This window comes from Schistocerca nitens, chromosome 1 (genome assembly GCF_023898315.1).
Source record: "Schistocerca nitens isolate TAMUIC-IGC-003100 chromosome 1, iqSchNite1.1, whole genome shotgun sequence".
In the NCBI taxonomy this organism is placed as follows: Eukaryota; Metazoa; Arthropoda; class Insecta; order Orthoptera; family Acrididae; genus Schistocerca; species Schistocerca nitens.
The window spans coordinates 750713439-750740953 of NC_064614.1; the positions used below are offsets into that span (position 1 = coordinate 750713439).

At 43.1% G+C, this 27515-nt stretch overlaps 1 protein-coding gene and 1 pseudogene across 2 annotated transcripts in view; one reads left to right on the top strand and one right to left on the bottom strand.

The window, feature by feature from the left end:
• The window catches only part of LOC126260661 (cGMP-dependent protein kinase, isozyme 1), a 606719-nt gene that overhangs the window by 212950 nt on the left and 366254 nt on the right, over window positions 1–27515 (bottom strand). The gene's annotated exons all lie outside the window — the stretch shown is intronic.
• On the top strand, window positions 6114–6231 carry LOC126206939 (5S ribosomal RNA; annotated as a pseudogene).

A 27515-nucleotide genomic window follows, 5' to 3' on the forward strand; every position in this document is an offset into this window, starting at 1 on the left:
ATCCCACTAAACTAGACAGACGAAGAAGCCCCCGTGAACCTTCAGCATACAGGCAAGCTGCCTGTTAACAGATACAAGAATGTCGAAAGGGCTGTTCAAGCTCTGACACAAACGAAACGTGACAGCTCGTGTTACTAAATATCTACGTTATGTCCGAAGGAATAGGCACTGTCGTGACTACAGCCGTTATGAAATAGTTTGCGTCGTACTTCTGAACAACACAAGCACTGGAATATTGTCTTTATACGCCGACATAGAGCAAGCGACTTTCAATTGAAATGTCTCTCCTGTACAGTAATATATATCATGAAAGTACGAGTGCCGGTTGTGGACGTAAGGTTCACGACGTATGGAACTTTGGGTCTGGCTGTGAGTCGTACACAGATAGCCAAATGGTAAGGCGACCACTCGCAATAAGCGGGAAATCTGGGTTCGAATCCCGGTGCGGCACAAATCTGCATTGTCGTCATTCCATTATACAGCTGATGGTTGTCTATATTCGCAAATGCGAATACATTGCAAGAAAACAAATATCTGTCGAAAATTGACATGCTGAGGCTTTAGCTGGCTAGAAATGCAGGTTAATGCTTCAAAAAAGTAAAAGCAGAAACTAGCCGACGTTAACAATATTTATCAAAAAAATTGCGCCATTACAGGTTTGGACCCCCTTGTTCTTCATCAGGAGGCTGTTCATGTCTATTTTTGAAAGCTGAATCTATCATTTATCTAGTATACAATTTACAATCAGTACGATAATACAAATTGTTAACAACTTCTAATAAAGCTAAATATAATACCTGTGGGCATAATAGTTATGTATACAGACCTGCCTCTCATAATTATTTTGTTTCTATTTTTATCAATATGCAATAATTTAAGGCAATGTTACATTTTAACAGTTATCTCAGCTGTTGTGTGACTTCTATGTTGAAAAAGCACTGATGGAAGTGAAAGGAAAACTTAGAATGGGAATAAATGTTCAAGGAGGGCAGATATTAGCGCCACGATCGCAGATAAGGAAACCTGCAAGGTTGCAAGTTCTGAAGGCTAAGTCATATGAAGTGGAATAGGCCTTTTTATTAGCTTACTGGATAGTTGTTAACAACCCTAAGGTGAAGGTGGCTAAAAAAAGCAGAATAGCGACTTTCTGAACATCACAATTGGCGGACACACATTATTACGAAATGGAAGCAATGGCTATGAAATTACATAGCCACGATGTATGTCGAATAGAAAGAACTCAATAGTGATACTTTTATAAAGTTTAAGAACATTCTCAGTAATAAAAAGATCAAATTAAACCTTAGAATCCGAATTAAAAATACTCTTTCTGGCTGGTACTTCTATGGTTGTAGAAGCCTGGACGTTGAAAGATTTTACCACGAAAAAGTGTACACAGTTTGAGATATGGGTCTACCGTCGACTCTGAACCGTGTCGGCTCGTATCGATTGCGGTCTGTAGGTCGAATCTCTGGTTCGTTTCCCCTCTGGTCGTCGGGCGGCGCTCTTGCGTCGCGTCTTCCGGTTTGAAATGTTTGCGACGCAGGCGAGAGCAGAGCAGACAGCTACCCGGGAGGAGGAAGAAGGAAACCGTTTGGAGAAAATGTGCGTTGTCACGTGCTGGTGGTCGATGTCTTGACCAATTCGCTCTGAAGTTTTGCAACGGGAACGACTTTGATTATGATTAGCTGATTCAGATGTTCTGAAAGGGCACTTCTTTCCTGTTGTCGGGCCATGTTGTGTGTTCCAGTTTGGCTGCGTTAGGGGACTCTGTTATTATTGCCCTGCCCTATGTCACTCTTCCCTTAGCTGTGAATTTGTGTTTTCCGGAAAGTTTGGATCCGCCATTAGTGTGGTCTGTATCGCTTATAGAAACTGTTTGTCCGTCTCTGTGTTCACCGGGCACCCTGCTTTGATTTTCTGAAAAGTAAATTGTGATCCCCGGGGTGTCGATTGTGGTGATAGCTTTTTACTGTTTGGTTTTAAGATACCCCCGACAGTGGAATTATTTTAGCTGTGGCGATTTTTCTCCATTAATAGTGTTTCTCCTTGCCAAATGATGCCTAACATTATTACTGTCAACGCCTCTGCAAGCTGTGGGAATTTGACAGCGGTCGCAGGTGCTACTGTTGCTGACATGACCATTTATGATTAATGTTCTCTTTCAATTATGTTTTAGATTCTGATCTGTCCAGATCTATTAGTATATCGGGTGCGTTGCCGGAGAGTTATGAAATTTTCTCTGTTGTCACACTTGGGTGTTGAAAGACGAGATTCTTTATCTGATTCTTGGAGCCTGATTGGTTCTGCGGGCCGTCTTATTCTGGTATCTGACTGTTGTTAACAGAACCATGATTTCAACCCGGAAGGGAAGGTCAGAATTGTTATTTAAAATATACTTAAACTATTTTTGTAGCTAGGTAATTTACCATACTATTCTTGGTTCTCGCCAGTGTTCAAATTGTACTATTCTTGAAATTTTTACTTTAGCCTCTTAATCGCCGTTTGCCGGGTGTTGACCTTATTCCGGATTGCTTGTTCAGGCAGCTGTTTGCTGAAAGTGTGTATCATACAGCTCTTGGGCTGTTGGTGTTTCCAGAAATCTTTTTGTCACTTGACGCTTATTTTACGAGCTCCCTGTTGTTGTCTGATGGACCAGCTTCTGTTTCTGCAGTCTATGCGTGCAACTGGCCTGGCCTAACAAGGCTGAGCACACCGGTGGCACGGTATTACTGGCCGGCATTTGGGACTTCCCGCTGCCGTTACCTTCTGTGAATCTACTGTACTGCACGTCTTGTCTTTACTAGCTCGAATGGGCCTAAATGTTTTCAGATTTCGCTCATTTTCACCCTTTGGCCTGGATCCCTTTTGGTGCCGTGCCCTTTGTGTATCATGTTTTCCCTAGTCACGATTTGCTGGTCTTTGTATTTGCTTAAATTTGTGAGCTCTCTCAAATGACCGTGTTAAATATTGGCCTGTAGCTTCAAAACATTCTGTTAACTCGGGACATTCAAATTTTTTGTAACGTTTATACTAAGTTTATGCAAGTCGTTGTTACATTTGGCTTTTAAAACCTTGCTTAAAATTTGTCAGGTATCTTAAACGACCATGTTAATTTCGGTGTTTAATTTAAAACCGTTCTGTTAGCTTGAAATTTTAAATTCGTTTAAACATTTTACCTGTTGCTAAATTTGTGCTAGTCGTTCTTACGTTTGACCTTCAAAAATTTTGGTCTGTAACTGAAAACTATTCTGCTACCTTGGGATATTTAAATTTCGTTAAACATTTTACCTCTTACTAAATTTCTGTTAATCGTTGTTACATTTGGCCTTCAAAAATTTTTCTTTAAATTTGTCAGGTCTCTTAAAGGAGCGTGTTAAATATTGGGTCTGTAATTTAAAACCATTGTGTTAGCCTGGGACATTTAAGGTATCATAATTGTTTAAAAATTTTGCTATCGTTGATGAAGTGGTTAAGCCATTGTGCTCCTCTGAATTTAAAGCAGTCCACTCACTCTTTAAAGAACTGCTGATTTGTAAAAGAATATTTGTGTTTTACTGTTGTTGCTTCTTTAAAAAGTATTGTTTAATAAATGTGAATCACTTGGCAAATAGTGAATTATGTAATAATATGGGGCCTAGCCCTTACGTGCATTCCTGTTAACCTGGCTTGCTGAAGCTCAGGCTTCTCAAAATACCACGGGCAACATAACAAATACAGGCTTTTGTGATAATACAATAAAAATGGTAGTTGTTTCTCACAACATAGTGAATACAAACTATGTATTTCGTCCCCTTCCTGTAAAATTCAAAGTATCGCTTCCTGTAATTCATCATGCAAGGAAAAATTGAACGAAAGAGTAAAAGATATCGTAGTTACAGTACGCAAAAAAACACAACTTTCAAATTCCTTCTTCACATAGCGATACGATGAACCATTTGGTCGTGGAGTCACATAATGGATCTGCATCGTAAGCAGCTCAAAAAGAAAAAGTAATAGCAGGAGAAAATGACGACGATGAAGATGATGAAATAATTTTACGATCTTGAAAGAAACATGATGACTGAAACAAAAAAGGCACCATAAGCAGATTGACGAAGGCGGCGAAAAGTTTGTTCAATAAAATCAACTACTGGTTTCTTTTTCTGATGTAATATGAAGTTAGAAATTCCTAAGAGAATTATACGGAATTCGTACGTAGACCAAAGGACATCTGGAGAATAAAAAACTGTAACTATCAAAATTTGGGAGCTACACGAGAATGTTGCAAGTCATGTGGTCAGGTAACATGCGAAATAAGATGTAGTAAGAAGATAAGGTGTCTTTATCTACATGAATACTCGGCAAGCCACCAGACAGTGTGTGACGGTGGGTACGGCTGGTACCAGCAGTACCACTGCCTGATCCCAGCGCACCTGTCCCATTCTAGAATGACATATGGGAAGAATTATTGTTGGCAAGCCTCTGTACAAGCTCTAATTTCTCGAATTCCCTCTTTGTGGACAATTCGTGAGACTTTTGTGGGAGGAAGTAATATTCTGTCCGACTCTTCCCGGAAAGTACTCACTCGAAATTTTAATAGTGAACCTCTCCGTGATGCGCAACGCCCCTCTTGTAGCGCATGCCAGGGGAGTTTCTTGAGCATCTGCGTAATGCTCTCGCGCGGACTAAACGGCCCCGTGACAAAATGCGCCTTTCTTCGTTCGATCTCTTCTATCATCCTACCTGGTAAGGGTCCCAGATCGATGAACACTACTTAAGAATCGGTCGAACAGGAGTTTTGTGAACCTCTTCCTTCGCGGATGAGTTACATTTCCGTAAGATTTTTTCTATGAATCTGTCTGGTGCCTGCTTTTTGTACTATTTGATTTATGTGGTCATTCCACTTAAGGTCGCTTTGGATAGTTACACCTACATATTTTACGGTACATACAGCACTTCGTCATTAATAGTGTAGTTGTACAGAAGTGACTTTCTTTTCTTATGTATGCTCAATACGTTACATTTAATTGCGTTCTGCGACAACTTCCAGTCCCTGCGCCGTTCATGAATTCTCTGTAGGTCGTTCTGAAAATCGCTACCCTCTTCTGGCGTTGCTATTTTCTATAGAGAACCGCATCATCTGCGAACAGCCTTCAAGAGCTTGCGAAAAATTCTGTTAGATCAATTATATACATTGTAAACAGTAACACTTCCTTGGGGACTCCGAAAATTACCATTACATATGCAGATTTTGTTCCTCTAACGGCGACGTGTTGAGCTCACTCTGCAAAGAAGTCTTAAATCCAGCCGTAAGTTTTCCGATATTCGGTAAGCCCTTACGTTTTTCACTAAACGCAGTGCAGGACAGTGTCAAACGCCTTACTGAATTCTATCTTTTGGAGGAGAGTTTCGTTCCTCATGAGCGTCATAACACATGAACAAAAATTATGTTCCACAATTCTGCAGGTTCAAGTCCTGCCTCGGGCATGGATGTGTGTGATGTCCTTAGGTTAGTTAGGTTTAAGTAGTTCTAAGTTCTAGGGGACTGATGCCCTCAGATGTTAAGTCCCATAGTGCTCAGAGCCATTTGAACAATTCTGCAACAGATTGAAGTCAGCGAAATAGGCCTTTAACTACGTGCATCAAACAATATTTGCACATAAAGTACTACCACAAGAAAGAAGTTTTCGTGATATCTTCTATGGCATCCAGATGTGGCTAACTTTGCACAGAAAGGGGTGAAAGGATTAACACAATGTAGGAAGAAAATGGGGATGGCCTTGGATGACCATGAAGAAAACCAAAGTGAGGGAAATGCGACAAACAGAAGAGGGGATATGAAAAGTGGAAACATATTCAAGAATCATTTTCTCTTGGGCACTGTGAGGAGCGGTAGAGGGGAAAATTGTATAGGCAGACAAAAAATAGAATAGACAACATGTAGGGTAGAGCCTGTTGCACGAAATAGGTAGGTAGAGAAGGAAATAATAGCATAAGGTAGAGAGAGGCAAAGGATGGCAAATAACTAGTCGAAGACAGAGGAAAAGGAAATATAGTATGTACTGTCAAAATATTCGGACTGTCATACATTGCGTTCTCCAGGAATTTAAGATACATCTTCTAGCTGTTCGGGCAACGGCCTTGCCGCAGTGGATACACCGGTTCCCGTCAGATCGCCGAAGTTAAGCGCTGTCGCGCGTGGCCGGCACTTGGATAGGTGACCATCCGGGCCGCCATGTGCTGTTGCCATTTTACGTGGTGCACTCAGCCTCGTGATGCCAATTGAGGAGCTACTCGACCGAATAATAGCGGCTCCGGTCACAGAAAACCATCATAGCGACCGGCAGAGCGGTGTGCTGACCACGCGCCCCTCCAAAATTCAAATGGCTCTGAGCACTATGGGACTTAACAGCTATGGTCATCAGTCCCCTAGAACTTAGAACTACTTAAACGTAACTAACCTAAGGACATCACACAACACCCAGTCATCACGAGGCAGAGAAAATCCCTGACCCCGCCGGGAATCGAACCCGGTACCCCGTGCTCGGGAAGCGAGAACGCTACCGCGAAACCACGAGCTGCGGACAACGCGCCCCTCCTATCCGCATCCTCATCTGAGGATGACACGGTGGTCGGGTGGTCGGATGGTCCCGATGGGCCACTTGTGGCCTGAAGACAGAGTGCTTTTCTAGCTGTTCATACTACAGGATACCTTGAAGAGCATCGAAGCAGCAGGACTCATCGCTTTTTATTCGGCCATACATCATATTACAACCCAGCCACATTTTTATATGCAAATTAGCTTAACGCACGTTGCTTCGCTCGCTTAGACTGTGTATCTTTCAGGGATTTATTTTATTTTTATTTAATCGAATTTTTATGTTGTTCACAAACTGCAACACCTAAGCATTTCACGCTAATTAAGGCCGCATAAGCATGGTCTTTTTCGACCGTACTTCTGGCCAAAACGCGATTCTGTTAATTGGAGTCCAAGGTTTTTGTTAATCATGCCTTTTGCGTTCTTGTAGATATTTCGATAACAGCCTTCATCCTCTAACAAATATTTCTAATCAAGAAGTAAAAAACCAATTCTTGTAGTTTCAGCTTTATAGTATTTTTAATGTAGTGAAATATTTTCTTAAATATTTCATCCCCCATTGCCCTACATTAGGGGCTGTATTTCCAGAGACACTAAGACATGTACTTTTTGTTTCTAACCGAGAAGCCAAATATCAGTTGTCAAGACAAAGCCTTAAAATCCTTCAGTATCTCTTTAGCAATTATTGATTTTCATAAAAGTATCACCCACTATTTTATCCCCTTAGCGACTGAATTTCGAAAATTCTGAAACACACATTTTTTTCATTTTCTGGCCGAGAAAGCAAATACCGTTTTATTAGTTCTAACTTCAAAGTACCCTTAATAGTGGCATAGTTTCAAAAAGCCTTTATCCCCTATTTCCCCACCCTGGGAGTGGAATTTTGGACAATCCTTTCTTCAACGGTGTCTATAGTACAAGATCCACACCATATCCAGACTTCAAGTTTCTATCCTTAGCGGTTCCGTCATGAGTCAGTGAATCAATCTGATCCTATTGCACCCCCTTATGGGTGAAATTTCCAAAACAAGCGAAATTTCCAAAAACAGTAAACAGATATTTTTTCCTCTCTAACCGTGAAGCCAAACACAAATTAAAAATGCGTCCACAATGACATATATTCATAAAATGTCTCGAGAAAAATTTAGTTATAAGATCTATTTTCATAAAACTTTTCACCCCCTATTTTCAAAAAGAGTGAGAAGCGTATGTTTCATTTCTAAATTAGAAGCCAAATACAAATTTTCAAATATTTAGCTTCAAAAATGCTTGCAGAATGAAATATTTCCATAAAAGCTTTCATTGCCTGTTAACCCCCAGTAAAACAAGTATTTTTTTCCATTACTTGATGTAGAAATACTTGCATAGTAGAGGCAGGCGGCTATTCAAATCTGGGACAACTTCGAAATATAGAAAAGTCTTGATAGCACAATTCTTTATTAAGCGTTACGCATTTCGAAATTTCATCGCCAGGCTGAAGGTAAAAGTCAAATTTTAGTACAGAACTCACGAAAGTGAGCACATAAACTGAATACTCAGTAATATTACAAATTAAATCCAGTTGGAAACGGGGAGACTACAGAAACGCACGTTTATTTTCAATTCCATTACGACAACAGTGATTGCGTAGATGATTTCCTATTTTTTCCGTTTCTTCCATCTCGAACTTGCAGATATTCCATTGCGTGTTCTGGGTAGCGGTTAAGACGATTTTTGTGTATTGCGCCAGCCACATAGCAACAAGGGCAGATCAACAGAAGAATCGTTCCAGTCACCTCTGTTTTAGCAGGCAGGGAATACGTCGGCGTCTGGGGCTGAACTCAGCAGGTAGGGGGAGGAAGGATGCTGGAGGTAGCCGTTCACTTTGCTCTATGTGCCTCCTGGACAGACTTTAGTAGCCAGGTGCACTCTGTGACATTTTACTGCTGAGGTCAATCTGTAAGACGTTTCCCTCGTGGGTTTGGTAAATAACACGGTCAGTTGTTGCGAGCCATTCTTACGAGGAAACTTTCTAGGGGAGATACAGATCTAGAAAGTTCTACGAGAGACACGGGAAGTCCATGGGAATGGCAGTCACGCGCTTCGGCCGCTTGTTCGACACTGGCACAGTTGCACAGCTTCAGTTACATTTCAAGCATACGTGCAGTCACTGTTGTCGCGGGTAAGACTGTTCACATAGTTACGATTAAACGTCTGTGGAGTATATTTGGATTTGTATAACCAAGGGTCGCAGATAAGAGTCAATGAAAGTGTAATATGTTAGAGACCTGAACTTACCATGACATGCTTCCCTTCCTGAAACTTGGCAACCAGAAATCACTCCAATTTTATCTTGTTTTGTGAATATTATTGTTGCCATTGCATCTGAAGTAACTTTTACTGAATTACTGGACAATGTTTTTAGCGAAATAAACTTGTGCTAAATAAATTCAGGAATTTATAGTACCTTTGAATTTCATTTCGTAGTTAGTCATTCCTGTGCATAATTAACGAAGTTATGTGATTACCCTTATCTATAGATCCGTTGTTGGGTCGAAACTTACTGTTCATTAACTCCGTTGTGCACAGTTTAATTGTCGTGGTTCAGTGGGGGGAGGCGCGGGAGGTCTAGATAGTTAACTAACAAACATCATCTCTCACTCTAACAGTGAATGGGGTTTCGCAACATAATGAGTTAGTTTCTTGAATCATTTGTTTGGTTTTCGTATCATTTTCCTCAGTGATTCATGTGGATTATTTTGACCATACGAATATTATTAATTGTATAATACTTACCGGTTATATCCAAGCAGCTGTCCATTACCTCACTGAACGAATCGAAACTTAGCTGTACACAAACATGCAGTAAACATTAGTGTGAAAATTTGGATTGCCAATGTGAAGTGAACGACATCAAACGTTTGTGAGTGAATCACTATGTTCACCGTAAGGAACATATACGATTTACAGTAGACAGCAAAAAACACAGCACAGTAATTGAGAGTTGAGTTTAAAAGCACCGCAGAGTATTACAAGTAAGCACAGACTTCGGTAGTTTTGCTAGTATCCTTGATCAGTTAAGATTCTTCCCGTGTTACCTGTGCTTTAGGCGTGCCACACAAGAATCAGGCGTTATGCCATATCGACCGCTTTGTTTACGTATGTCATTAGTGCTTTACTAGATTCCCCGATAAACCGAAAGCGTTGAATCGTGTAGTAACTGAGTCAGGATGTTTAATGAACTACGTAACCTAAGGAACAATTTTGTTCTACATAATTATCATCCTGTCTGTCACTTAAAAATAAACGGTATTTATAGCAGAGTTAAAATTGGCAGTGTTTAATTCAGGTTTTATTTCAAAACTTTTGATCTGTAACGACAAACAGAGGTATGTTGGAGTAACAATAAAACAAAAATACAGATTTTTTACATAGCCGTAGAGAACGCAAAATTAAAATATATCAAACATGGCCTCAATACTTGGTCGAGCTTACGTGGAACATGCCTTTTTTATTCTTTACTTTCTCGTTTATCAGTAGTAACAAGTAATTCTTCCGTTTGATCAAGATGAATTACGTTCTATTGAGTACAAAACAAGAACAATTACATAGATTTTTTTGTATTTGTGGATGTAAACCGTACTTTCGTCACAAATAATTGCTTTGGTTAAGTAAAAGAGCCAAAGTTTCGCGATCAACTAATTTTTATTACTTTTAAAACTGGTTCAAATGGCTTTGAGCACTATGGGACTTAACATCTTAGGTCATCAGTCCCCTAGAACTTAGAACTACTTAAACCTAACTAACCTAAGAACATCACACGCATCCATGCCCGAGGCAGGATTCGAACCTGCGACCGTAGCGGTCGCGCGGTGCCAGACTGTAGCGTCTAGAACCGGTCGGCCACCGCGGCCGGCTGTTAAGTAAGGTATGAGGTACTTCAAAGAATCTGCGGGGAAAAGAAAACGTGGAAAAGAAGAGGCAGGATGACAGGACGACTGTTATGTTTTTTGGGAATAGTTTTCGTGGTGCTAGAGGGAACCATAGAGAGAAAATTTGTATGGAGACACAGTGATTATAATATTTACAATAAATAACTGATGAAGGTGGGCGTGAGTGTTACTCTGAAATGAAGAATAACCAAATTAATGTGTACAAATCTTTAACATAGTGCAGCTCTTCAGCAACCGTGAATTGTTCTGAAATTAAGAAAATCAGCCTTCAGTTGCAGGGTAAAATCTTATTAGTTTACCTAGGTTTCGATCCCAATAATGGTATCTTCTTCAGAATCTATAACCTAACCCGTATGGACAACAGAACTGTGTGGTTAGCGTAACGCCAATGTTGCTGGCAGAAACGTTTGTAGGCTGCATCTACACGCGCATGCTCAGAGCAGCGCACTGTGTCAGCGCGCTGCGCGGCCTTAATAGAAGTGTCGTGCGGTTGTGACGAGCCAGCCAGCCGTGAACACATGTCAACACGGCTGCGACCGCATGCGGCGTGGGGAGGGGCCTGGGACGTTGTAGTTTAGCGAGCTGGTCCAGGGACCGCTGTATTGCCAGACACACACACACACACACACACACACACACACACACACACACACACTCTCTTCACCTGCCTGAATAAATGAGCAGCAACAAAACTATCTAAGAACTAATACTACAGTTACAAGTCTAGAGGCCACGCAGATTGGAGAGCAACGCAAATGAGAGCAGACATTGTCAATTGAGTCTTCGGAGTAAAAAATGATTTTCCTAGGCAAACATGCGCAACAAAATTAGAAAATCGTTATGCAAGTAATTTTCCTCTTGCAGTGGAAATGCAGTCCCATGGTTCTTGACAGAGCGTAGACCCGCACCGCCATACTAGGCAAGGTGCTAATGGAGGTGGTTTGCCGTTGCCTTCCTCCGACCGTAGTGGGGATGAGTGATGATGATGACGACGACGACGACAACAACAACACCCAGTCATCTCGGGGCAGGTGAAAAACCGTGACCCCGCCGGGAATCGAACCCGGGACCCCGTGCTCGGGAGGCGAGAACGCTACCGCAAGACCACGAGCTGCGGACACCTTCATAGAAAATATGGGAAAATATCCAACGCAAATTCACAGGGTTGTCCTAAATATTTACAGTCAAAATTGTCGTAACAGTAGGTAATTCTGCGAAAAATACAAGATACTGAAGCAATTGTCAGAATCGAAAACAATGTTTTTCTTCTTTTTCCTGGCCTTTGTATTCTGTATATTCACGGGGTCATTGTGTTAGTTATAGGATTTGAAAATGTTAGTGTGTGGCCGGATGCCCTTTCTGTCACTACCCTTACTCCGCTCTTCGCCTCTTGCCAGCTCTCCGGTTTCCATATTTTTGGAGGAGGTGGTACGGACCAAAACAAGACAAAAATGTCCAGTGAATATGGGTTCTGCAATGCATACCGTAAGGGATATGAGCACTTTTTCAGTATAAGAGATGTGTTTCGCAGTAGAGAAGATGAACAAGTGTACATAGCTCTTACCGTATACATTTCTGAATTCATGTTTAGTAGATTTATTTTCTTGTTTTGTCCTATACTGCCATCTCTGGAAGTTGCCTGCCGTACAATCTCAGCAACAACAGTACCGTTGAGAGAGGACAAGTCACTCTCTCAATATTCTCCATATCAAGGTAACAATTTAATGATGAATTTTCATGCAGACATGTTTATGGGACAACAGAAGGTTTCAGAATGAGCAGGCATTGATGGAAGCATGTACATTGTCAATGGAAGTGGGCCCTTCATGGTGGCTCTCCTTCGAATAGTGTTTTTCTAGAGTTGATACTAAGCAGGAAGTTTGGTCATTTAACAGTAAATCCTGCTGTGGACGTTTAGGGCTTGAAAGCCACGAGCAGCTGTTAGGTAAAGGAACATCTCAAAGCACTTACTGGCGACAGAATGCAGAGCCCAAGAATTTCTCTCGCAGTGTGCAGACAATGCGTTCAGTCAAAGAGTCGGAGAAATAGCCTACCTGGATCTACCTGTTAGGCACTTCTTGCCACAGCAGAGGCCAGGGGCACAAGAGGAGTCTAGGTCGCCCTGCCAGTGTGTTATGACAGCATCATGGGCGCCCTTTGTGAACAAGGATAGCTACCATAGAAATTCATGAGTTCCCATGTTCACCGTGGACAGGACACAATCGAGGGAGCCGTCAATTGGTGTCGCCCTCGTCCTGCATAATTTTTTGGGAAGCCTCAGGTCTTTAGAACAAGTTTAGAAGGAACGCAACATTTATGGTGGCTCTGAAATGATCTGTACTGGAACACAAAAGCACTTCTCTTAGTTTAGCTGGAGCCCCAGGTCACACGTGCAGTAATGTTCAGGCCCCCCAGATAATGATCTCCATGATAAATGTGCTGTTCACTTTAGAGTTTTCCGGAAACTCAAAATAACATGCTTCCTAAAGCGGTTGCAGGAAAGAAAACAAGTCGGGAGCACAACATCTCCTCTTCTCTACGTTGGAATTGGCCACTTCTCGTGAAAAGAGAAGAATATTGTTAACTTTGATTAGCATTGGCCGATGAGTAGAGCAGACGAGTTAGAGGGCAGACATGGAGCTCGTGGAGTCATGCGATTTGCACGAAACCCTTGTGGGAGTGATTGCGGGAGTGCTTTTGCAGAGTTTACCAAGGTGTCAAAATGGTTCAAATGGCTCTCAGCACTACGGGACTTAACATCTGAGGTCATCAGTCGTCTAGAAATTAGAACTACTTAAACCTAACTAACCTAAGGACATCACACACACATCCATGCGCGAGGCAGGATTCGAACCTGCGACCGTGGCAGTCGCGCGGTTCCAGACTGAAGCGCCTAGAACCGCTCGGTCATTACGTCCGGCGTGCCAAAGTTTGATGAAATGTGAAAAGAAGAGATATTTGGTCTTCTGAATCAGACTCTGAGCTGGAGTGGGTCTTTTGATTCAGACACTGGTCTGGAGAGAAGTCTGGTCTCGAACTTTGTTATGAGTGAGTTGCACTAGGGGCTCTTGTCCTGGGTGTGACTTCGCACTGACACTGGTCTTGGCTGGGAAGCCTGTGGTGAGGACATAGCTGCACCAACGGTTTAGATCTCGGTGCTGAGGGCATTCTGGTCTGCCACTTGCACGTTTGATCTTGTGCGCACAGCCGTATAAGTGAGTCAGATTGGTCCATGCCGAACGGGAGTGTCACATATTGGAATCTGCCGAGATTTCAGGGTTGCGTTAGAGAGTAATTGTAATCCATCTAACAGATCACCAGCCACATTTTGCGTATTCTGTACGCGCGATAGTTAATTACAGGTTCTGCGCATCGTTTCTCTGCAGAAGACTTAACCACGACTATCACCTGACACACCACTGCACATCGGCAGTAGGGGAGTTGTATTGCTACTCTGGCCTGTTAGGGCAAACAAGATCACAATCTCGCCACTTGTTCTCAGCTACACCAATGTAGTATAACGTCTGTGTAGAATAAATCTATCAAGGTCTATTGCGTGTTAGATAATTTCAGATTGCGTTATCCATGTTTTGAGCCAGAGTAAGCAGTTCAAACAGACAAACCTTGGTATTTGCAACCAGCCGCCACACAGGGCTCTTGACTGTTCGTTGCATATTTGTGCTGACATCAGATCATGTTTTATTTTTTTGTCATCACATTTAACTTATATTTTTGTCAAATTTTTAATCAATAAACTTGTGCCATTCCTTTCATAAAACATCAATCTCGTGTTGATATTTAACTACCAATCGTCTATTGACAAAAATTATGAGGGAGCCACCATTCTTTCAGGATCCAAATTCATCTAAATTCTGATAACTGTGAGAACCTCTAATGCAGCCTATCAACAACAAACGCAGGTAAAGGGCAAAATCATTTTAGCAGGCGTTTGGGGCAGTTAGTCAGGTAGTAGGTTTACTGGTTAAAGTGAGTTCTGTCAGGGCGGTAACTCAGAGTCGCCTGTCGCTTTCCATAACATAACGCAAGTCCAGTGTAGTCCTGCACTGTTACATGTATTCCACCGTCAGAGGTATAAGAACGATTTTTGCTTGAAACTTCCGACTCTGTCGTTCTCGGACCAGGATCCCTTACGTCAAATTGATACATTTACAATTTTCCACCATCCCTGAAAATTTGTATCATCATCACGGAATCACCCTGTATATCCAATCACACTGACTTACATTCGTGGTGCACAGATAATATTTAATTGGTGGTAAAAGATTAATTAAGTCATGATGTGCTTCCATAATACTCACGAGATGTCACTCCAAACGCGAATTACAAATGGAACAGGTAACATTCATCCCTTCTGAGAATTTTCTTCACCTGTGCAGCTTAAATCGTTTAAATTATGTGCCGGCCGAAGTGGCCGTGCGGTTAAAGGCGCTACAGCCTGGAACCGCAAGACCGCTACGGTCGCAGGTTCGAATCCTGCCTCGGGCATGGATGTTTGTGATGTCATTCACTAGTTCTAAGTTCTAGGGGACTAATGACCCCAGCAGTTGAGTCCCATAGTGCTCAGAGCCATTTGAACCATTTTTTTTAAAATTATGTGAGAGTGATGATACTAAGTTAACTAACGTTATCCTATGAATTTCATACATGCCTCTATGCACCATCCCGTAAATAAAATTACCGCTATGACAGACAAGTTGTCTGGCCATAGACGGTTTGTGCTACCCGTTCGATGTCGGAGGGGGTCGCTACTATTGTAGTAGATTAGGTATGGGTATTTACTGTGTTCCGCCCAACGCGCTTAAGTAAGCTAATATGTCAACTAGTACCTAGTGTGGGTAACCCTATATGTGTGTGACACTCTATGAATAAAGATGTGTACATACTATCTGTAGCTCTTGCCTTTGTTAAGATTTTACACTTTGCTGGGCACATGCACGAGGGCGTGTTGAAAAGTGAAGTCTCCGAATTTTTAAAGTGGAAACTCTTTTTGCTTTTTTAATAAAACAAATGTTGTTAACGTTTCTTCATGTCTATATATTTACAGCCCTCTGTCGCTAGAGGACTCCGAATCATAATGTGTAACATACTATGTCAGTGCGTGAGAAACAGAATGTTGTAGTCCTGTTTAGAATTCGAACAGTTCGTCCACACATGGAGCATCCTCTCCTTCAGAATGATAGCGGCAGACCATATATGAGTGCAGAGACATCTGCAACAATGCGATGCCTTGTGTTCACTGTCATCGATCATCCTCCATACAGTCCGGCCTTGGCCCCATCCGATTTTCAACTGTTTTTTAAACTTAAAGAACACCTTAGAGATATTCATTTTCATATTGATGAAGCGGTGCAAGTAGAGGCGAGGTTATGCCCCCGTCAACATAGTCAAACATTGTAAAGTCACGATAGCACGAACTGGTCTCTCATTGGGAGGAATGTGTTCGTCGCCAGGCTGACTATGTTGAGAAATAAATGTATAAACATGAAGCACCCTCGTATATACGGAAACTCAAATTGTGTTAGTTTAATGGAATTAATTTACACTACTGGCCATTAAAATTGCAACACCACGAAGATTATGTGCTACAGACGCGAAATTTAACCGACAGTAAGACGATGCTGTGATATGCAAATGATTAGCTTTTCAGAGCAATCACACAAGGTTGGTGCCAGTGGCTACACCTACAATTTGCTGCCGGCCGAAGTGGCCGTGCGGTTAAAGGCGCTGCAGTCTGGAACCGCAAGACCGCTACGGTCGCAGGTTCGAATCCTGCCTCGGGCATGGATGTTTGTGATGTCCTTAGGTTAGTTAGGTTTAACTAGTTCTAAGTTCTAGGGGACTAATGACCTCAGCAGTTGAGTCCCATAGTGCTCAGAGCCATTTGAACCATACAATTTGCTGACATGAGGAAAGTTTCCAACCGATTTCTCATACACAAACAGCAGTTGACCGGCGTTGCCTGGTGAAACGTTGTTGTGATGCCTCGTGTAAGGAGGAGAAATGCGTACCATCACATTTCCGACTTTGATAAAGGGCGGATTGTAGACTATCGCGATTCCTGTTTATCGTATCGCGACATTGCTGCTCGCGTTGGTCGAGATCCAATGACCGTTAGCAGAATATGGAATCGGTGGGTTCAGGAGGGTAATACGGAACGCCATTCTGGATCCCAACGGCCTCGTATCACTAGCAGTCGAGATGACAGGCATCTTATCCGCATGGCTGTAATGGATCGTGCAGCCACGTCTTGATCCCTAAGTCAGCAGATGGGGACGTATGCAAGATAACAACCATCCGCACGAACAGTTCGACGACGTTTGCAGCAGCATGTACTATCAGCTCGGAGACCATGGCTGCAGTTACCCCTGACGCTGCATCACAGACAGGAGCGCCTGTGATGGTGTACTCAACGACGAACCTGGATGCACGAATGGTAAAATGTCATTTTTTCGGATGAATCCAGGTTCTGTTTACAGCATCATGATGATCGCATCTGTGTTTGGCGACATCGCGGTCAACGCACATTGGAAGCGTGTATTCGTCATCGCCATACTGGCGTATCACCCGGCTTGATGGTATGGGGTGCCATTGGTTACACGTCTCGGTTACCTCTTGTTCGCATGGACTGCACTTTGAACAGTGGACGTTACATTTCAGATGTGTTACGACCCGTGGTTCTACCCTTTATTCAATCCCTGCGAAACCCTACATTTCAGCAGGATAATGCACTACCGCATGTTGCAGGTCCTGTACGGGTCTTTCTGGATACAGAAAATGTTCGACTGCTGCTCTGGCCAGCACATTCTCCAGATCCCTCACCAATTGAAAAAGTCTGGTCAATGATGGCCGAGCAACTGGCTCGTCACAATACGCCAGTCACTACTCTTGATGAACTGTGGTAGCGTGTTGAAGCTGCATGGGCAGCTGTACCTGTACACGCCATCCAAGCTCTGTTTGACTCAATGCCGAGGCGTATCAAGGCCGTTATTACGGCCAGAGGTGGTTGTTCTGGGTACTGATTTCTCAGGATCTATGCACCCAAATTGCGTGAAAATGTAATCAAATGTCAGTTCTAGCATAATATATTTGTCCAACGAATACCCGTTTATCATCTGCATTTCTTCTTGGTGTAACAATTTTAATGGTCAGTAGTGTAGTTCGATAATGCTTTTTATACTGTTATGACAAACACGTTTAGCGCATTGAAGGATGAGTAATGTAAGACCGAAATCGATTGCAAATAAAATAGAGCTGTCGTGTTACTACATACAAAAAAAGGCTTTATAGCAATTGCCTGTACAATTTAATATAGTAAAAACGGTACATGTCTTTGATACTAGCAGGCAGGCCAGATGTAAATGGCAGCAAATAGCATTCTGAAAAACCATACCGTTTGTAGGCTTTAACGTCCTGTCGACGTTGAGGTCATTAGAGAATGAGAATAAGCTCGGTTTGTTTGAAAGATGGAGAAGGAAATCGGCCTTGCACTTGCTAAGGAACCATTTTGACTTTGGCTTGTAGCGATTTCGGGAAATAGCGGAAAACCTAAATCCGGATGACATGTTGATTTGAACCGTCGTCCTCCCGCTCGGTCATACTGTTTGTATCAGCAGATTATAATGGTGTCTCGCCAAACTTCTTGTATAGCTGGAAAAATAATCGAAATAGCAAGGAGTGAAAATTACTTAAACCGACAAACTCTGGAAGGTTGCACGGTACACCAGATCAAATATTTTTCTATAATGACTTATTTTTGTGTGATGATACAAACAATTTTTGGTTCTTTATTACTAGGAGAAAACAATATTAACACAGCACAATTGCTTCATTTAGAGTAGAGGTTCAAAAATGCTTCCACTGACTTTTAAACAAAGGTTATATTGGCGTGTCAAGTCATGTATAACGTGGTCAAAGACTGCAGCAGTGTCCTTTAATTTCCCCTGCTGCTGCTGCTGCTACCAAATTCTCTTCTGAATAAATAGAGGTTCTGTAAATAGGATTGCCCATCTCTACCCACACAAAAAACGTCCATAGGGGTCACATGAGGTGCTGTATTAGTTCATGGTACAAGACTACCTCTGCAAACTTAATTTTCTGGAAACTGTCGGTTCAAGAATCGAAGCTCACGACGACTGAAATGCGCCTGCTCCACATCATGCAGGAACCACATGCGCTGTCTTGTGGCGAGTGGCACGTCATCCAGCAATTCTGGCAATGCTCTGGTGAGGAACTTGTGATTTAGCGGCCTAAGTAGGACATACGGCCCAATGAAACAGTCGCCAGCAACATCTGCCTACACATTCACATAAACCCACAGTTGATGAGCGCGAGTAAATGTGGTACGTGAATTAAACTCACTCCAGACATGCGAACTGTGAATTCTGAAGAGCCAATCACGTCCTAATGTTGCTTCATCTGTAAATAGCACATTGGATAGTAATGTAGGATGCATCTGACACTGTTCTAGGTATCACCGCGTAAATTGTGCTGTAAGTGGTAATCGTCTGGTACTAGGCTGTGCATACGCTTTAAGTGAAACGGATGTAACAATTACTCATAAAGGGCGTTTACTAAGTTCGTCTGATTTGTCCCCATGTCACGCGCAGTTACACGAGTGCTGATGGAAGGATCTTGCTCCACACTCTGCAGCAGTTTCCTCAAACTGCAAAGTTGATATTGTACGACTTCTTCCTTGTCCAGGTAATCTGCTAAATAACCCGGTCTCACGCAGACGTTGATACACAGCAGTAAAAGTTGAATTTTTCTGGGATATTTCCCGATATTCGCGGCCCCATGTGTCTTATATTAAATTACTTGTCACAGCGGCGTCTACGTCGCTTCGGGTGTCTTCAAAAGTTAATAAGAAGTACGCTTTATTTGTTGATAATCTCTCTGTGCTGCTCATCCGTTGTGGTTCGCTGTGTAGTAACCACCAACCATATCAGTGTACTCACCCCACGTGTACCGCTCCATTAGCATACAAATACTGATGTGGGTCAAGACGTACCGAAGAGCGAAATACCCTCTACTGGTACAACAGAAACCGTTACAACAACAAAAATCAGTCGTTATAACTGAAGAGCGAATACGTCGTCTTCAAAATTAAATAATGCTCGCATGTAATTATGACATTAGAGAAAAATATTTGTTTTGGTGCCCCGCGCAACTTCCCGACGTTTGTCGGTTTAAATAATTTTCACCCTGTATTATCGATCTTTCGACACCAGCGTGAATTCGTGTGTGGCTGGCAAGGCGACCGTACGAACTTCCCTCTCCAATTCCATTCATACTGACAGATTGTGTAGAGGACGACTAGGGCTTTAAAATGTGTAAACAGGAAGACGCAACTCTCAACAGTTTTTGTGAAACTTGAGTTTGACAGTTATAGACGTGCTTACGCTGTGCGCTTTGTAGGACAGCTAGCGTTCCCGGTGTCAGCAGATGAGGCGAGGATGACTCTTTGTGCCCAGCCGTCGATTCGAAAGCGCACCGCTTGACCTGCGCCGCGACGGTCAGCTGCTGGGGACTTCTACGATGTATGCTGGCGCTCCTGTTGAAGCGGCAGCCGGAGTCTATAACGCCGGACAAACTCCTACGCCCAGATACCGTTTACTTTTCCACCGCCAGAACGAACGATCTCAATTGGCTGAAGGGCGTGGCGCTGTATAACGTTTCGCAAGCGCTCTCGACTTGCGGTTTCAGCCGACGACGACTCACGAGGCGTTCCACGGCATGCATTGTACCGGACACGAGCAGAAAATTATTTAGGCGCATTACTCGAGGATTCTCCTGCACATTGGTGCGTTGCGAATACGACAAGGTACACTTGAAGACGAATCACGGAACATGATCGATACTCCGAGGAAACTGTTTAGAAAGAGGCGCGGCCATCCATTAATTTACGAGAAGACGACTCGGAAGCTTCAGATGGTAGTAGTAGGATCCGGTGGAGAAAAATATTAAATTTGTCCAAATAAAAATCTCTTGACCCTTTCCTTCCTTGGCTCCAGGTGGGCGGGAACAGGATGTTGTGGCCAGGCCTCGGAAAGCGACCGCTGTCCTCTTTGTCCCAAAACATCCTCTCGAGCTTCCATAACAATATAAAAAAAGAGTAAGCGCTTAGGTTCATAAGGGCGAGGTCTCTGGATCGAATCTCGCGGCCGGTACTAATTCTTCGTGTGACTTACCTGCACCAATATTCGGGGCTATGTTTCGCGCTTCGATATTGTGTGACGACAGAACCGTTCACGATTGTAAAGCAAGTTTGTTCTGCAATAGAAAAATTGAAATAATCCATGGAAATGCAAGAATTCGGTATTCATTACATCTTTAGTATTTCGCGATAACTATTGTTTTCCGCGTTTCTGCCGGCCGGTGTGGCCGAGCGGTTCTAGGCGCTTCAGTCTGGAACCGCGTGACCGCTACGGTCGCAGGTTCGAATCCTGCCTCGGGCATAATTGTGTGTGATGTCCTTACGTTAGTTAGGTTTAAGTAGTTCTAAGTTCTAGGGGACTGATGACCTCAGATGTTTAGTCCCATAGTGCTCAGAGCCATTTGAACCATTTTTTTCCCCCGTGTTTCTACGATCAAGTGGTTCAAACCACTCTGAGCACTATGAGACTTAAGTTCTAACGTCACCAGTCCCCTAGAACTTAGAACTACTTAAATCTCACTAACCTAAAGACATCACACACATCCATGCCCGAGCCAGGATTCGAACCTGCGACCGTAGCGGTCGCGCGGTTCCAGACTGTAGCGCCTAGAAAAAAAATGGCTCTGAGCAGTATGTGACTTAACTTCTGAGGTCATCAGTCGCCTAGAACTTAGAACTAATTAAACCTAATTAACCTAAGGACATCACACAAATCCATGCCCGAGGCAGGATTCGAACCTGCGACCGTAGCGGTCGATCGGTTCCAGACTGTAGCGCCTAGAACCGCACGGCCACACCGGCCGGCTGTAGCGCCTAGAACCGCTCGGTTCTAAAATCGGTATCATCGTGATTCGTGCAGTGCTGCATAGGTTACACATTACATTTTCACATATGTAGATACAATAATACACTGAGCGCCAAAGAAACTGGTATAGGCATGCGTATTCAAATACAGAGATATGTAAACAGGCAGAATACGGTGCTGCGGTCGGCAACGCCTACATAGGACAAGAAGTGTCTGGCGCATTTGTTAGGTTGCTTACTACTGCTACAATGGCACGTTATCAAGATGTGAGTTTAAACGTGGTGTTATAACCGGTGCACGGGCGATGGGGCACAGCATCTTCGAGGTAGCGATGAGTGGGGATTTTCCCGTACGACCATTCCACGAGTGTACCGTGAATGTCAGGAATTCGGTAAAACATCAAACCTCCGACGTCCCTGTGGCCGGAAAAAGATCCTGCAAGAACGGGACCAACGACTCATGACAGAAGTGCAGCCGTTCCGCAAGTTGCTGCAGATTTCAATGCTGGACCACCAACAAGTGTCAGCGTACGAACCGTTCCAAGAAACATCATCGATATGGGCTTTCGAAGGCGAAGGCCCACGAGTCTACGCTCGATGCCTGCACGACACAAAGTTTTACGCCTCGCCTGGACCCGTCAACACCGACATTGGACTGTAGATGACTGGAAACATGATGCCTGGTCGGACGAGTCTCGTTTCAAATTCTATCGAGCGGATGGACGTATATGGTTATGGAGACAATGTACGCTTTTGGAGACAGCCTCATGAATCCAGGGACCCTGTCACGAGGGGACTGAGCAAGATGGTGGAGGCTCTGTGATGGTGTGGGGCGTGTGCAGTTAGAGTGGTATTGGACCCCTGATACGTCTAGATACGACTCTGACAGGTGACACGTACGTAAGCATCCTGTCTGATCACCTGCATGCATTCATGTCCATTGTGCATCCCGACGGGCAATTCCAGCAGGACAATGCGACACCCCACACGTCCAGAACTTGTACAGAGTGACTCCAAGAGGACTCTTCTGAGTTTAAAGACTTCTGCTGGCCACCAAACTCCCCAGACATGAACATTATTGAGGATATCTGGGATGCCTTGGCAACGTGCTGTCCAGAAGAGAATGACTCTGAGCACTATGGGACTTAACATCTTACTTCATCAGTCCCCTAGGACTTAGAACTACTTAAACCTAACTAAATTAAGGACATCACACACATTCATGCCCGAGGCAGGATTCGAACCTGCGACCGTAGCAGTCCCACGGTTCCGGACTGCAGCGCCTAGAACCGCAAGACCACCGCGGCCGGCTGTTCAGAAGAGATGTCCACCTCCTCGTACCCTTACGGATTTATGGATAGCCCTGCTGGATTCATGGAGTCAGTTCCCTTCAGCACTACTTCATACATTAGTTGAGTCCATGGCACGTTGTATTGTGGCAGTTCTGCGTGCTCGCGGGTGCCCTACACGATATTAGGCAGGTGTATCAGTTTTTTTGGCTCTTCAGTGTATAAGTAAAATGACTACACTGATTTGATTGAAACTTCTTGAGTATGTTTCTTCATTTCCAATATTTTTAAGGAAAAAAAATTATTCTCCTTTTTGATGTTAGAGATTAGAAAAATATTAAATTAATTATTAAATAATGATAATTTGCAGCGTCATAATAAATGTGTTATTAGAATTACATGGGAATGGAAAAAGAAATAATAGCAGCGAGATTCGATCCAGAGACCTCGCGCTTATGATACTGAGCCCGTACTCGCTCGGCTGAGGTCTCTGTGAACTCTAGCGGCCCTACAAGCCGCACAGAATTAGCACGCCCATAATTTTGAAACGGTTGAGAGTTTCATCTTCCTGTTTACACAGTTTAAGGTCCTCGTCGTGTACTACACACACTATCAATATGAATCAAACAGGCGAGGGTATGTTCGTACGGTCCTCCTGTGAGACTGGAGAAGGTGATCAGACAGGTGTCTGCGTTACGCTGCCGGAAGCAGCAAACTGATCGAGCCGTTAGAGTGTGTTTGGGCGACCCAGGCTACCGGTTGGCAGTGGCTGCGTGCGGTGCAGGTAGGCGCGCAGCCGGGGCTAATGTGTTTGCTGGCGAGGGCCCGCCCTCTGCACGGCGTCGTGCTAATTGAGAGCGCCCTCACAGGGGATCAATGTCACCTCGGCGCACTTCGCTTGGATACTGGCACCTGTCACCGCCCTCGCAGAACGGACGACGGTTGCCAATAGCAAACGGGGGCGAGGAAACGGCGATTACAGGGCGCAGAAAAGGCGGCTGCCGGCACTCGGTCGCCTGTTATTTTCAGACATAACACGTTTGCTTTGATGAGAACACGTCTCGTGTGTCCAACAGGTACTCTTCATTTGACCCGTTTTGTTTCTGCCACGTTGCTTTCACACAGGGAGAGTAATTTTTTTGTCTACGGAATCCTTTATGTTTCATTTCGACATGAACGGTAGCGTACTGAAAAATAATACTTTTTTTTAAATTTTTACGGGTGGCGGCACTTCTTTTTCTATGTCGTATTGATGTTCTGTGAAAATTAGTATTTCACCTTGCAATTGAACAAAATGCGCGTAACCCAAATCACAGCAAGTGTCATTTTTGCCGTGTTTATCACGTTCGGGCCATATAAATTTGAGTACCTATTGACACTTGTTGTGCACATTGTACCGCATAGTCAGCGCGTACACAACTTTCCCACTAGAGTGCGCCCCGCTAAGCACAACAGCGCAGGCGCAGCGTTCGTCTGTCTCCGCACTACGAGATGACGCTGCCATAGAGACGGACCAAATTCTACTTCCGCATCCGCGTATTAATATGTAACGCAGCCAATGAGATTGCTACTAACATAGAACCTTTTCTCCTGGCGGATCACACTCGCGCAGTGATACATTAACACGCGAGGTATTATAACGAGTGTACAGACCTCCATTTAGTCAGTATGCATTTGTCTGCACCAGACCAGTCTGCATTAGTCTGTACCAGTCTATAGTCAAGTTTCAGTCTGCACCTAATAAGATTACCATGTTCCTGTACATAGCCATGATGATAAATGTATAGACACTTTTGTCAAGTATCAGACATATATGTGAGAATAAGATTAACGTACCAATACCAAAGGAACTTCAGATTGTCAATTGTAAATAGCATCCAGAACCAAGTTAAGTAATTTTTATGTTTGTTATTATTTTAATAAATGAGTGAAAATTAATCAAGTTCCGTTTAAAGTTGGTCACCGTCAATCTGCTACTGTAAGCGTGCAAGTGGCATTTCTATCGTCTGATCTAACGGCAGAAGATAATCACGCCACGATAAGACCACGAGACATATTGCTGACACTCGCCTACTTCGTTAGAGCGACAAGTCAAATAATCTGATGGTGTGTGTACCGAAGGTCTTACAGTACGCACACCACAAAACTAAAAGCGGACAGTTCAGACAGGAAGCGAATGGTAGCTTTCAAAATGTGGCGTTGAAGATACGAGCGTGTGGAAGAAGTTCACAGACCTGTGAGTGTCTCGAAGACTTCTTATGTAACAGAACCAAACGTGTTGTCCTCAGCGGCAAGTGTTCATCGGAGACAAGGGTGTAGTCAGCAGTGCCCCAGAGAGGAGTGACAGGCCCGCTGTTGTTCTCTGTATGCATAAATGATTTGGTGGACAAGATGGGCAGCAATCATCGGTTGTTTAGTGATGATGCCGTGGTGTACGATAAGGTATCGAAGTTGAGTGACTGTAGGAAGATACAAGACGACATAGACAGACCAGTTGGTGTGATAAATGGCATTGTGGCAAAATGTAAGTTAATGCGTGTGAGTAGGAAGAACAAATGTTCGGATATAGTATTATTAGTGTCCAGCTTGGCACATTCAAGTCTTTTAAACGTAACGTTGCAAAGTGATATAAGATGGAACGAGCATGGAGAACTGGGGAAGAGAAGGCGAATGGTCGACTTCAAGTTTTTGGGAGAATTTTCGGAAAGAGTGGTTCACCTGTAAATCCGAGCGCATGTAAGAATCTGGTGCAACCTATTCTCGAGTACTGATCGAGTGTTTGGGATCCGCACCAGGTCGGACTGAAGGAAGACATCGAAGCAATTCACTGGCGGGCTGCTAGATTTGTTGCCAATAGGTTCGAATAACTCGTAAGTTAAGGAACTCAAACGAGAATCCCTAGACGGAAGGCGACGTTATTTTCGAGAGACACTGTTGAGAAAGTTTAGAGAACAGGCATTTGAAGCTGACTATCAAACGATTCTAATGACGCCAACATACACTAAGCGTAAGGACCACGAAGATAAAATACGAGAAATTAGGGCTCATACGGAAGCATATAGACAGTCATTTTTCCCTCGCTTTATTTGCGAGTTGTAGAGGGGAGGGAATGACTGGTAGTGGTACCGAGTAACCCAGCCCTGCACCGTACGATGGCTTGCGGAGTTAGGTATGTAAATGTAGATGCACATATAGAGATTGCTGTCGATGGGTCGGCTCGATTTCTCTGTGCATATTGACAACACTTGCATTCTAGCGGTCATTTAGTGCACCAAGTGTTCCCAAAGGTTCGCCATCTTAGCAATAAGTTGTTCCATAACGACGCAAAGCAGTGGCCAAAAATGGTATGATTTGCATTATGTTCTTGTAACTGACTAGTATTAATGATTGAACGTCATAGTGATATGGTGATGGTGATTTTCTGCAGTCATCATTGGAAAGTACGAGCATTCCACACCATTTTGTCATATTCGCAATATGAAGTTACGAGCTGTGCATGGAGACAAGGCGTTGTAAATCGATACCTTGAATGGGTCGCTTCGAGTTTTGTGAAATGACAGGTCCAAGTAGGCACTACGAACAACATTTAAGCAATGGTTTTCATTTTTTTCTAATAGTTCGTAAATGGTTTGATGATCAGTCAAATTCTGTATCTCCGCAGGCGAACGTTTCTACTTTAAGCCTTTACTTTGAATTTTTGTTTTTCGATTTCAGATACCGAAAAACAACTCCTAAAAGTAATTAAAGAATGAAACGTATTGACACGTCTTCAGCTGTGTATCGTATTAACAGCTAGTACACTATATTCCATTCACGGAAACGGCCTGACTCAGTGAAGGAAACCAGTCCTCTTGGTTGGCCTAGTGATAAATATTTTTATTTTTCTATCTATTTCATTAACAGTGAATATTTATGACTTCTGTGTCCACTGTAGTGAAATGCGAAAGATAATGTTCAAGTAAACTCAAAATAAAGTATAAATTACAATACCTCAAGATTTTATTGCACATTTTCTTTAGGTTGCCAATGATAGCAACCTTCCCTGGATGAATTCTGAAGATTAGAGAAGTAGGTCGAATAACCAAGAAAGATGTACTGAATCAGATCGGGGAGCAAAAATATTTATGATGCAAGTGGACTGAAGTATCGGATAGACTGATAAGACACTTCCTGAGGCTTCGACGAGATTTGAAAGACAGAAATTGTAGTGAGAAGCTAAGGATTCAAAACAGCAAGTACATTAAAATATGTAGTTTCCAGTCGTTATGCGGAGAGGAAGAGTCTCGTATAATAAAAATGAGCATGGGCAGCTGCATCAAAGCAGACTATCGACTGAAGACTGTAACACTCCACATAAGCAGAAATTGATAAGCAGGGATAAATAAATTATTGTATTTTATTAATAAATAATGTATTATTTTGTAAATTCCGCCAGGCCCTAATTGTGCGGTGCCTAATCTCCACAGCGGATAAGAAAACGTGAGTCGAAAGTAGACTACGTGACAGAAAAGAGGAATTCCACGGAAGCTGACACAACACAAAAAGTTTTGACTGTAAACAACACATTTGTGGGATTGGTTTATCTGATTTTGTACACTGTCCGTGACAATGTCGGGAGTCCTTGTGTTCTACGAATATCTACGTCGATTATACATTAATGACGTGAATGTCGTACATTTTTAGACTTGACTCCAGTACCATTGTTCTGATTACCCATTTATTCCCAAGAGATTTTT